Raw genomic sequence first — 14,283 nt, forward strand, 5'->3', positions numbered from 1 at the left:
ACAACTCCATGCAGACCACAGGAGTTTTGACATGCAGATACGGTTACTCATGTTGTTGATACTTTGTCTAGAATTCATTTGTGCACAGGAGTAGTTTTTGCAGTTAGTTTGTTGCCTCAGTTTCAAAATCATTAATAAATAGAAATGAAGTTTAGCTTTACCGTATAGTGATGGATTTTGCTTAATGATGTATGACATGATGTTGAGTAACAATAAAATTTTGTTGAATTGACATTGTGTAACAATTCTTCCACTACAGTGTATATACTGCAGACTAAGTATATTAAATAAGCAAGCTTTAATTTAGAAAAAAATGCAGGAAACAAGTATAACGCTTTTATAAAACAGCATATTGTTGTGCAAAAACATACAGGAAAAGTGCACATCAAATTTGGCACAGGTAGTTTAGAGTCAAAACAACTCTAATGCTTTCCATTGCAGAAGGCCAAACCCGCGCACTGCTGTGCAATGGAAAACAGGGTTGATTCATGGAAAAGTGGCCAGCGGCTTCATGGAACTTCTCCTCCAGCAAGCTCATATCGACACTTAAACATCCCCCTGTCTGTTTTCTACAAACAAGGCTGTATTCCCTAAAACAAAATTGCACCCTCAGCCTCATTTTAACTTTGAACTTGAGCCAATTCGAGGGATTAGATAATGACAGAGTTCTCTCAACAGCAGCGAGATTAAGCCGCAGCAGCCAATCAGAAGGTGAGCACACTGCCTCCAAACCTCCCTTCCTCCCATACACAGAACTGGAACTCGGATGGGCCAGGTTGGCGGGTGGTTGGTGGGGACATGGTGTTGTGTTCGGGGGTTTCAGTATCTGAATGCTGTTCTGTTCTACTTTATGGCATCCGGTAATTCAAAACGGAGAGACGGAGAGCGTTAAACTATTTGCATGCAAAATGTTAAAATCAATTCTCTTTTTCCTGGCCACATTAGTACGCCAGCTCTGGTTGCTGGTTGTTAGCCTTGGTTTGTGTTAGTTTGGACTGTCTTACCTCCTGTCATGGGTGTCCATTGTAACTTAAATCCAGAACAAGCTCCCAGCCGCATTTGGTGAACATGATCCTTCCTATGTCTTGGAAGGTATTAAAAATGTACTCTCCGGTAAGATGCAATTCCCACATTTGATCCCCAACTGGGAAATGACATGCCTTTATCAGTTAACTGCATCTGTATGTAGGTGCATCTGAATGTGTTTTTTTTACCTGCCTCATAAATAAATGGCCTAAATTAAAGTCTCCAACATGTGACAAGGTTTTAAGTGTTAATTGTTGCAATTGACTTCACTGTACTGTATTTTTCTCATCACATAGATTAATAACACCGATCACGCCATGATTTCACCTACCCCATCAATGGGTATTTTTCCCCAGACCAAGGCAATCTTCAATCTGTTTCACAGAACTGGACTGAAGGCCTGTGCTGCTCAGTCAGTTCTCACGAGAGCTCCACCAGTCTCCCGGGTGTCTCAGCCTGGGCTCCCTCAGAGATCATCTGAAGCTCAGGCAGCCCCAGACCACTGTCTCAGAGCATTCATTGGCCACTGGGCCTTCTCTTATTCTTTCTCCCGGGATGGCTGAGTGGCTTGTTTCTACCAATACACATCTACCAATACACATTGTTCTTCTTCTTCTGTCTCTCTTCTTTTTTTTTATAATTCTCATGTGTGGTGACTGACAGTCTGCACTCGTGATGGTAAAGGGATTGTTTTGATTGTTTGTTTGCTTGTTTTGAAGAGGCCGCGGTCTGCAACCGGTTCCTTAAATTATGCTAAATATGTGGCTGAATTATTTGCACTGATTGAAATGACATGATAATTGTAATATGGAAATTTTATAAGGGTTACATTGCTTACCTGTTCTTCTAATGTGTGTTCAGTGCAGTGAGTTAGACTTGGTGAGTTATGATGGAAACTGCTTGAAGATTATAGTATCCACATCAGCATCAAAACTCCCTTGAGTGTGCCTACTGACATGCTGACACATGGCAATAAGATGTTAGTTTGTTTGAAGTTTTTTTTCCCCCTTCTGGTCTGAAACTGACATCACGGTTCTTGGGTCTTTAGCACATCTGCAGGCCAGCGGAAATACCGAAATCTTGCATGCCCCTTTGACTGTTACATTTAAGATATCATGTGCGCTACCAGCTCAGTGGCTGCAAAGCATTAGACCCACTGACCGGCCGCTTGTAAAATACTTTTGGAAACACTATAGACAAGGAAAGGGGAGAAGATGAGGATTCCACATGGTTATCCTAGGAGATGATAAACAAAGGGATAAGGTGATACACTTTAAGTGATATACAGAGCACATGTGGGATTGCACAAAGGAGGGAACGAGCAAGAGGAGAAAAGAAAAAAGGAAAAGAGGGAGGGAAAGGGCGAGAGTCACTCTATTGATTTATTCTGAGCCTTAAAGGCTAGCGTATCCAAGAACAAGATTAGTTTACTAGATCATATCACCTCACATCCTTTACAGCTTTGCTATGCTCCCCAGTATTATCACAATAAGCCTGAAAAGAGAGAAAAATAGTTCTTGTTAAACATGGTGGTGGACAGACAGGGGTCAAAACTGCTCGTGCTTGAAAGAATGTTCCAGAAACAAAAGGGTAACCTCCAGCAGAGATGAATCTGTGCCATTCTATATCCCAATCTAGATTCCAGATTGGTTTTCTTTATGGTTTTCTGAGCATTCCTTTGGCATTGTGCAGCCATGGAAACAGCCGACTGATCTATTCTGGCGGGTCGGTTTAAAGCAACCTGCCTCGGTGGTTTGGTTTAAGGAAATCTTTAGTGGCAAGCTGCTCTGCAGAGTCCATCTTGGCACTCCCAAGGCTCCTCAAATCCTCCGTGTTAACTTTTATGGAGAGTTTATGTAAGGTCAAAGCTGTCAGCTCAAACTGCTGCACCTTCCATGGTCCTGAGCTCATTTACAGTGAGGCCAGTGGCTCTGTGTTCACAGGGCATAAAAATGGTACAAGAATAAGAGACCCTCTTAACTTCCTGCTGTAAAGACAAAAGCAATCGATGCACACCAGACGGTTGCAATTCCTTTGCAGCTACCCAGCCCTTATCCACCTGCAAGGGTACGATGAGGCCCAAGATGTCGTGCAAACGTTTGCTCCCAACTTCACAGTGTGATTGGTCATCATACTGGTCTTGCCCTAGGAGGTCATGCTTCATTGGGAAGTTTGGCCTTAGACCCACAATGTATCAGATGGGCAGGAAGGCCACTGAGTGAGCTGATGAGGGCATCTGCTTTCTCCAACAGAGGCCTCCACCGTTTAACAATCTGCCACCCACTGGGGAGAATGCACCAAAAGGGCAAACAAAACCAGCAGTAACATCAGCAAACTGGGGTTGGAGGCTTAAGGAAGGCCCTTGTCAAAAATCAATCACTCTCTGAGAGGTTAATGAAGCAAACATAGACAAAAGTGGACAAACATGCGGGAGTTTGGAAGTTCAAATGCAGGCTACATCTTGATCCCCATTGTGAAGTCAACAGGGTGGTGGGGTGTGTGTTGGGTTGGAACTGGGGGTTCCAGACAGGAGATGATCCAGTGTTGATGGGCTGTAATCCATTTACCATTTTTCTCAAGCACTCTGCTTTGTGTACTCGACTGATCCAGCTGTCTGCAGTAATCAGCAGGACTCGGTAACTGATCCAGTGATGGATTGGGTTTGTTTGAGCTTTCACTTTCATGTGTCCTCTGTCAAGAAGCCTAGACGCCAACACGGAAAAGATGGAGATCATTTTTATGCACTTTCATTGAGGAAGTAGTTTGAAAAATGCCTCTACATATCACAGAACATGTTACAACTCCCCTTTGCATTCCATTTTGGAAATATGCCATTCACCCCACAAATACATATAATCACCTCATCCTGTTAAAGTGCGAGAGGTGTGAGATGTCAACTGTATATCTATAGTGAATGTAAAAACTATCACTATGGAAACAATTTGATGTTTGAAAATAAACCACTTAAAAATACAATTTCACTCCAATAGCAACGTTAGGCATCGTATCTGTCTACATCTCTCTAAACAAACAAGACACCATGCACAAAAAACCAAAGCCACATTCCTCATTGCAAGCCGACCTCAAGCATAATCCAGTCAACTGGAATTCTGTGCAAGCGACAGCACAATGCTTCCTCTCACAAGAGGCGCTGTTATCTGTGGCTTCGGTGCTGTAGCATGGCCCACGTTCTTTTACACATGTGGGTGAAAGATTTTATAAACTCACAGGAATACTCCACCCAAAAAAAAAAAAAAAACGATGAGTGAAAGCTAGCGGAAACTGGTTAGCACTGTTCTACTTAGCGCATGCTAATTATTCACCATTGACCACTGTATAATTTCAGTAGTATTCTTGTGCACAATAATAGAGTTCAGGAACACTGTGGCTGGAGATCGTGAACACAGCTGTCGCTGGAGCTGTGGTTGTTTCTACAGAGGTCTACAGAGATACTGAGTCTTTGGAAGAACATATTGTTGAACCTCGGTCCTTATTCTTCATTCTTCACTGCATTTCTTCACCTGGCTTAACATGACTAAGAATTGGCATGACTAGATAGCAAAGCAAAAATTTTACAACTTCATGCTTTAAGAAGACTAATGTTTCCAGCATAAAGAGACAATCACAGCCATGCTCACTCCTCTTGGACTATGACAGACTGGCCACCACGTATGAACTGCACAGATTCATGCTATAGACTAATTATGTCATAGTCCCACTATGAAATACAGCAAACTCACAAACATAGCTGTAGGAACTTTTACTGGAACTGGGAATTAGTCACTGGGGAGGCCAATATGGATCTGCCATGTTAGGGAGTGTGTGTGGCATAGTGGGTATGTATAATCCATATGGAACTGGTGGCATTGAGAATGAAACAGTGCCAGTAGGGTTGGGAATAGCCATAGTCTCCAGTGAGACCAGTATCGATTTTATGGTTTAGGGAGTGATTAGCGTCACAGGGGCAGCACAGTAGGAAAGTGTGGGGGGTTAATTTAGTGTCTCCTGTTGATGTAGTGCATGAAGTCCATATGGAGCTGGTAGAACTGAACATGCATTGATACTGACAGTGGGGCTGAGTATTGGCTTAGCAATAATGTTTAATGTTTAAAGACGTTTTTGTAAGTGTCAAATCTGTGGCTTAAATGTGAGGGGGGTGGGGATGCCACGTCTCACTGCTGAACCTTCCTGTGTCCTGGGTGTAAATCACAAACATCAATGCAGGGATGAGCCTACCTGATGAGGTAATATGTAATCATTATGAGGTACCTGTGAAGTAATATATTCTTATAAAGGTTATTATTTGAGATGTGACTGTACTGGGCCCTGTGGCTAGTAATACAACACTGTCCAATAAAATGTCATTCCATATGAATAATTTTTTGTAAAACCTGTATGTTGTGTTTATTCCCAGTTTCTAGGTCATGTTTGAAATTTCATTTACAGCAACCATTTAATAAGGAAACACATTTGTAGCCTCTAACTGTCACTCTGAATGCAATTAAACTTGCATTACAGACAATAAGGCTAGATCTTGGAACAAAAGCATCTATACTTGTTCAGTCTTACAGGACTGACCTTTAACTTCTGGCTAAATCTTTCCACTGACCTAACATGAAACATAGAAGGATGCAGCCAAGCAAGATCACATGCCAATAGACCATCACTCAGAAGTTAGAGAAGAAGACAACAAGCAAGAGAAAAAGAGATGAGAGACAGAGAGAGTGAAAGAGAGAGAGAGAGAGAGAGAGAGAAGGTCTGGATGCAATTAGCCCCTCCCCAGGTCAACGTTAGCTGCGTCTAGCGATGGTTTTAGCGGACGGCTCTGCCTGTCAGGACTCCTGCTGGGCTCATCGGGGTGTCCCTGGAAAATATGTGTGCCAGAGTGCAGGGAGGAGGCCCAGCCGCGAGGCCCAGCAGCGAGGCTCATGGGCTGGCCTTCCTTAGCCTCTGGCCACCTCCCTCCAGTCTGCAGCTCCACAGCACTGCAGCTGCTTGTGTTAAAGTTTGCAAAGAAGAATGAGAAGGCTACACCAGGGCTAGTCGTAAATAACACCCCCCATCTCCTCCAGAGAGCAAACGGATGGATGGACAGATGGGGGTGGGGCTGGTGAAGAGGGGCGTTTCGATACTTATTACATACGCAGGGCTATTCCACGATGATAAGGCAGAACTGAGGTTATGGGCATCTTGGATCAAGCCATCGGAAATGGCTGCCATTTGGATGGGTTTGGGGTGTCTGTCCCTTGGTTGTGATGTGTTTGTTTGCTCTGATTGGATGTATCCATGACGATAGTGCTTAGGCGGTTTATACGTTGTTGCGTATGCCTGAAGCATCTGGAAAATGTTCTTCCTTTGCCCTAAGTAAATGCTAACAGGTGTGTAATCATGGGACAATCTCTGATGGGTACTTTATAATACGACAATGGGAAGGTGGTGTTACAGACGCACAGCAGGTTGTCTGGAGCCCCTAGGCAGCGTAATGTAAAATGGACTCAACTAGCATCAACTCAACTTCAGAGGGAGCCCATTCTACCAGTCCAGTACTGTATAGTACTTGTGATAACATAGAACTGTTGCTAAATTAGTTGTTTTAGTGCTTCCTTGACACCATTACTGTGTTTTAACTGATGTCGGTAATATGGTTGAGTCATTTAGAAAAATAGGGAGTTGACACAAGAACTTTGTCTTTTAATCTAAGGCAAGTACTCTATGAGAATTGTCTTTACAGCACTCGTCTGGAACAATCTCAAACATATGGCCCTCTGAGAGCATTATATCTTCAGTGCATGGAGATACAAATGAAAGACTTTATAAAATATGACTGCAACATACATTAAGATTTCATAGACAGCCCACAAGAAATTAAGAGAAGGAAAACTTTGTAAAAAAAAAAAAATACAAAAAAAAAACCAGTCTCTGATATCTCATTATATATTTTAAATGTGCTGATGTACATGCGATTTACACAAGAACATCTATCAGAAGGTGTTTACTCAAGTAAAAGCTTGGCAGAGTGTGCATGATGTCCAGATTGAGCAACACCATAAATGAAATATTGCTAAAGTAAAACAGAATAGACATCATTAGCTGAAAATTGTAAAATCATATTTGACATCTTTAAAGCTTTTTCTTTAAATCTGGAAAAAAAAAAACGAAGTTTTCTGGCAGCCCACTGTGAAAATAAGTTAGCAAGCAACATGTCTTGCATCACCAACGGCTTGGCAGAAAAAGTTTGTTACAAGCCGATGTAGCCAAACATGACTGGACTCAAACCTTTGTGTTTAACATATGGTGCGTTTTTCAGTCACACAGGCCACTGAATGCTCTCCACTGCTGCCACCACTTTAGTCCATTTACGTTGTCTCATTTGCTTTGTCATTCTCCAGTTTCCCATATTGTTCCTGTGTTTTAGTTACCTCTAAAATAATAGCCTGTATATTCTAATGTGATATAAAAGAGGTTAAATTGTGTCTTTAAAAGTTTCTCAGTGTGTAAAAGGTGGTTGCTGAAGCTTCAAGCTTGGAAGTGGATTCTGATCATTAAAGGTAGTTCGATAGACAGCTTCGGAAAGGGCCCATCAGTACGGCAAAGCAGAAGGGAATGACTTTCTTTATGACTTCCTTTGAAAAATTGATTCCAATTTATAAGAAGGGTTCCTGCAAGGGTGTCAAATACAATTCCCCTCTGCTCCTGTGCTCCTACTAAATCTTTCAGGCAGAAGCTTTTAAAACTTCAAATGCACCAATATCCCCTTACACGTGTCATGGTATTCTCCTATACAGGCCAACCCTGCTCACCCGGGTGCCTGATATACCAGTCTGTGCACTGCAAATGATGATTCTCCACCAAAGGAAAGAAGTCAGACCTGCACGTCGTAAAAACCTGGGTTTTCCATCATCCTGCCGGATGACAGTGGCTCATCACAGGTGGCTGTTGGGGTGTCTGCCGCGTGGAACCCGTCTCTTAAGCACAAACAGGCCTCTCATCATTCATTACGATCACTCCTCAGATCGAATAGACCTCTCATAGGCTAATAGTTTTTGGATCAGCAAAAGTGGTTAAGAAGGCTTGAAGACTAACATGGTCAACAATTACCAAATGTCAGTAAGGACACTTATCAAAGCAAAAGTCTATATCGCTATGATTTAATTTAGAAAAATTGTTTAATTTAGATACTGACTATTTTTTGGCAGAGATCATCAGATGTTTTCCCTTAATTCCTCACCAGGGAATCATGGTGTTAATAATGCAATGTGTAATAGTAAAGTAAAGAGAAACACTGAAAATGCAGCATCAATGCATGGTGATTCAGAGACAGCTGGAAACACGTAGGCCATGACGTTTCTTTTTCCGAATGATGTCTTCGTGAGAAACAAACCCCACCATCTTGAGGAGAAGAGCTTCACTGGCACAGACTCATCTCTGTCTCATCCATATATTCGCTAATAGTGGTGAGGACGAATCAGCTCAAAATTTGCCTCTTTCACGTATATATTTTTGGCATCACTAGACAGGACAATTACTTGTGTTTTATAGTCACTGGTGATTAAAGACCATATGACTCTGGTTGGTTTATGTGTATCCAGTGCAAGATTACTCAGTGGTTTCCGTGACCCACTTTCATGATTTAAATGGCAACACATTGCAACAAAATTTTGTGTGGTCATAAAGTAAGTCTGCACAACACTCTCCAGTGGTCCATTAATGGGTCCATTTTGTTTTCTAAAGTGTTAACTGACTTCACATAAAGCACATCATCATAATTATTACATACAATATAATCCCTTTAAAGCATTTAATACAAACTATTCCTTGGTGTGGGATTAATAATCACCCTTCTGCATGGTGCCTCATGGGGTCAGAGTAGGTACAGACGACATAAATCTTTCATTCCATTACTGTAACGTGCAGTCTTTCCTCGGAAACGACGCTGAGTCTTTGGCTGCTGAGAGCAGCTGAACAACACATGTCGGACCCCCTAGTGCCATTCAAAGCATCTCTTGATAAATTTCAACAAAGCAGTATACTTACAATATATTAAAATGCAAAACAACATTTTTGGATTATTACTTTTTCATTAAACATTGCAATATCAAGTTGAAACAGATTATTTTCAATTTCAGTGAAAGTTTTGAAAAATACTAAGCCTCCAGTTTTGATTTAATGATTGTTATGTGGGATGTAGTCAGGCCTAGATCTTTCATATGTGGACACAATACATCCGCAACTGATTTTCGCAGAGGTGATATAATTTTTCTCTCCAAAACAGAGGGTTTTCCTCATAATTCTTCAAGAAAATTTCCTTTGATGAAAATGTTAGCCAGGCTTTCAGAAATGTTTTTCAGGCGAGAATATTTTTAAGCCTCGCTGATTTCCTACAATAGGCGCTGCACCATAAATCACTCTGTAACAAATATTCAGGCTGATCCTTAAAGAAATGGCACCCAGAGAAGAAAAGGGAAGTCCCTTCATCGATCTAATTTTATACATTTTAATCCTGGCTTTATATCAATTGCTTGTTTGGACTAGTAGGCAGTAAAACATTACGCTGAAAAGAAGCAAGAAAGGATTCATCTGAAATTGTGGGATTTCTAAGATAAATTAATTATAGGTTAATATAATGAATTTTAATAAAAATCAGTATAGGATATTTTAAATTACTTTCACCAATTGAAACAGTCTATGAATAATAAGCACATTTTTATTTCTTCTTCTTCTTCTTCTTCTTCTTATTATTATTATTATTATTATTATTATTCAAGAATATTCTAAGAAAAACATCACAAAGAGCATAGAGAATTAAAAGTTTTATCTGTGATTGATATTTCATAATAGCTTAACTATAATGCAGCTAATCAAAGTCTCATGATCACACAGTTCACAAAAACATTACTTCAGTTGTAACTTGGAGTGGTCTGAATTTTCATCTACATCTGAACAGTGAGGTAATATACCCACATACATGCACTTCAAGGGAAAAGCATGAATCTGCCTTCTGAAAGAACAGCTATCAAGACATACATCTAAAAGCCTGAGCGTCCTGGATGAAATAGGCATCGCCTCTAGGCATCTCGGGCTAAATCTTTCAAGAATGTTTCATGAAATTCAAAATAAAAGTGTAATTTAAATAGGTTTTAATAGCCCAAGGTCCTGGAATCTGGTGTGTAATCTTGTATCTGGAGTGCAGTGTTTAATCTTTTAAACACTTTAATCATTTATTCTTTCAAATATTAATGACTTTATGTAGAACATAATGTTATGTAAATTAGGTAAACTATATTAAACTTGTACTTATATTGTTTTGCATATATAATTGTGTTTGGTATACATATTTCTGTTTTATGTCATTAATTTTGAATTCAATATGGAAGTCCCAAATAATTTTGATGCCTGCTAAATAGATTATATTCTTGCAGTAGAGCTGTACAGTATAATAAATCACACTAAAAGCCTTCTATCTAACACACTGAAGCAATTAGTCATGCTCATGAGATGGACGCTACCATTTCAGATACCCCTCTCTCAGGTAACTTCACTAAGTGTGAATTGAGTATCTGTTCATTCGTCAGGTCCACTCTGGGTGAAGAGGTGGTGCGGTGGGATTGTGGAAAATACCACCTGGCTAGACGGGGGGAAACATGAGTCGTACCCAGACCCTCCTCATTTTCAGCTATGGTATGAGTTAGTTTAGTAACAGCCCTTTCCGAGTCTTTCCCTGTGAAACAGTTGTAGATTTGAACTCTAAGTTATATGACAGTTCGTCACACCTCTGGTTTTTGTCATATGGAAGACTTCAGAAGAGCGATTAGACACAGCCCACAAATCACTTACTTGTGTTTACTTTTGTATTTACTTTTATGTTTAAAGACATGGGCATCTAGGTAGACCTAGAGATATTTCATTCAGTCTCATGTCTACAGTGATATAGTGTCTCTGATTTATAATGTACTAAGTAACAGTCCAAAGCCAAGAATCAATGCAGCTCACAAGCTAATTTTGAGTCCCGCAGCAACAGAGACTTTGGAGTAACACCTTTGCACCCACCCAAACACAAAAGAACTATGCATAACGTTATCCTTGGTTAGTAAACATACTGCTAGTCTAGGGGAAGCCACTTCAACAATTCCAGATTAGCACTTTTAAATGCTTTTTAAATAGGGGTGGGGGGGCGGGGGGGGGGGGGGGGGGTTCAGTAGAGAGAACACTGTGAGCTTTTGTCTTGCCCATGTCCTCATAAGACTAGAGAATAGCATATAATACCGTAATGTAATTGTTTATAGATGTAACTATATAATTTTTTCGAGGGCAGTGTTTTTGGGGAGAAAAGGCTGTGAGCTTTGCGCTCTCCATATTTTGATAGTTTTTTTCTCAAAGAGCCATCATGTGCAGTAACTGGATCACTGGATCCTTGCAATCCTGCCCAAAAGAAATGACAATTGATGCACCCTTTCTGCCTCAGACTTTTCCTGTCAACAATGTGTGATGTGCTCTTTGGAATTCACTCAGGAAAGCTACAGAACAAAGAAAGAGCACAGAGATAAGTATCAGTGAATATGTTGATAAGATAAAAGATCAAGGGGCCAAGAAATTGAAACCTCAACAAAGATGTTAATAGGATAATCAGATCTAAATAAAGATAATCCGAAAATAGATCTTCATGATTAGCCAATCAGAGAAAGTCCCTTGCAGATCCCTTGCAGCATGTCTGTAGCCCTGCTGGTGAGCCATCCAGAGATCATGCCCCAACCCTGCAGAAACCTGAGCAGATAAGAAGCATAAACCAGTTTTGTGGGCCTGCATTGTACAGGAAACAATCTTTGTTTACATGACAATATGGAGAATAGCACACATCATGTTGGCTAAACACGGCTTGTCACAGTAGCAACGGCTCGGACTTTGGCCTCTGTCAAGGTTAAATTAGTCAGGGCCTTTGCCCAACATTGAAGTTCAAGAACTACTTGAGCTTCAGAAGACAGGAGATGAACTGACCACCTTGCTATCTTGGCAGAGATCCAATATGAGTGTTTGAATGAAGTGGATATGTGAAGCAGAGATAGGACCCCCCCCCCCCCCCCCAAACACACCACCCGAATGGTTAATCAGTGGGAGGGGGGAGTAGTCATAGTCATGATGTTTACAAAACAAAACCTCTCCTCTTTTCATAGCATTTGTACGAATTTGACAAGAATTTGGGTATGGGTGTTATTTCAATCACAATCTGGGTGTTTTCAAAACAAGGACTCTTTATTTTGCAGCATTTTTGTGAATTTTACAAGAATTTGTGGATAGGTGTTATTTCAATTACAATCTGCCTGTTTCCAAAACATTATCTATTGTCTTATCATAACATGTTTAAAATTTTGACTTCAGTGAGGTGTCTTTTGAAAAGATGCTTTAGAAAAAGTATAACAGTGATTGTCAGTTTAGTCAATGATCAACATTTAACCTAATCTAAATTGTATATTTATTCATTATGACAGATTAATGATATTTACAGTACAGACCTAGTGTGCTCGAGAGTCCTTCTCATTAGCTAGAGTTAAAATGTCCCTGTAAGACCTCTTGCAATCAAACCTTTTAAACAGATACAGCACAATACATCAGAAATCTACATAGGAAATCAGAAAAATAATGTTTGATATAATTTTAATAAAAATGTAAATAAAATCTGTTTCACTGGTAGTTTATGGTAGTTTAGGTGGAAGTTTATGTATGTATTAGTGCATCCATCTAGTTTGCCCTTCAACACCACCCAACAGCAACCAGCCTTAGTGAAACCCAAACATCACCTCCTGTTCACATTCCATCTCCACTGTCTACTCCGTGCTCCCATGAGGTGTTCCCCGTGTTTGCTCACGGATCCGCTCTCAATCTGACACGTAATCCCTTTCCCTCCACCTGATCTGTCATCAGGCCTTTGTTTGGCCTGCTCCTCTGAAGGAAACGAGTCACCCCTCCCAGCGGGCAGTAGTTCAACAGAGCCGAGGCCTGGGGCGGATCACAGCGCTGTGTCCAGGGTAGAAGTCAAGTGGCCCTGGGGGCTTGTCTTTTAGCTCAGCACTGTGGGGTTTTGCAACAGCAGTGAGAAGTGGCATACACCAACATTGTGGGAAAACAATTGTTGTGTTTTGACACTGGTGCTCACCAATAGCTGAGAGCTTCTCCAGTGGCTCCTGGAACCCTGGTCAGAACCAGAGTCGTTGACCTCACTCCATATAGGCTCATTAAATGTTGCCAATTGGGTTCTCTAATGGGGCTTCAGTTAAAAGCTGTTATATTTACAACTACTGAAGGTATTTTATGTCTATGTGGGTCAGTTTACATTGTGGAGTAAATCTGATTGATGAAGTAACACTTTCCTTTGGAGCTAAGAAAACTGAAAGCAGAAGGAAAAACTGAAAGCATCTTCTCCTTTTTCCCTTTGGTCAACCTGAATTTCCCTGTTTGTGTCACAGTGCTTGCTTGCTGAAGATACACTCTAAATTGTCCGAAACAAAGACCTCAGAAAATGACCTTTGCAGTAAAATTCTATGTCTTTTCCCCTGAATTTCCATAAAATTTCCATGCTCCTTTCAGAATAGCAAATAAAGACCGTGCACGACTGGACACAGAAGATAGTTTAGTGATCTTGTAGACACTGGGCACCAATCCGACAATAGGATACTCTTTATAATAGCGTTCTCCTGAGTGAGGAGCATGGCATGATGGACGTGCGAGCATGCAGCTGGGGCAATAAAACAAGATCAAGCAGAGCAGCTCAAGATGCGGGGCTCCTGCCAAGCAGACTGTTCCAGATTTATGTTCCTAAAGGATTTACAAACATTTGCATGAACTTGAGCCAATTTGCTTATCTGCTCGCATGTCTTGGAAATGTTGCGAAAAAAAAGAGAACACGGAGGAGAATTCGGGACGAGGGACTGGCGTTGTTTTGACCCATGTAAACGATGTCTTTGAATAAATAACAAAAAGAGCTTGGCTTCAGTGTAAGCATCTGAAAATGATATTCAGGCTCAGGTTTCACCTGAGCTCCCCCCCACACCCCCCTCCCCACCCCCTCCAACAGGCACTGTAGTAGCAGCTTGGAGCTTTGGTTGATTACTTTATGAACCTGTCAAGAAGGGGGAGGAGGTGGTAGGTTCAACAAGCCCTGCTGTTGTTTGTTTTCAGGTCACACTCTCAATATATTCAGCTGTTGTGTGCTTGTTTTGCAGGATAAAGCATCTGTTGTAAAAGTTGCTGTTTCAGAGAATTTCA

The sequence above is a fragment of the Brachyhypopomus gauderio genome, chromosome 3 (assembly GCF_052324685.1).
Source record: "Brachyhypopomus gauderio isolate BG-103 chromosome 3, BGAUD_0.2, whole genome shotgun sequence".
In the NCBI taxonomy this organism is placed as follows: Eukaryota; Metazoa; Chordata; class Actinopteri; order Gymnotiformes; family Hypopomidae; genus Brachyhypopomus; species Brachyhypopomus gauderio.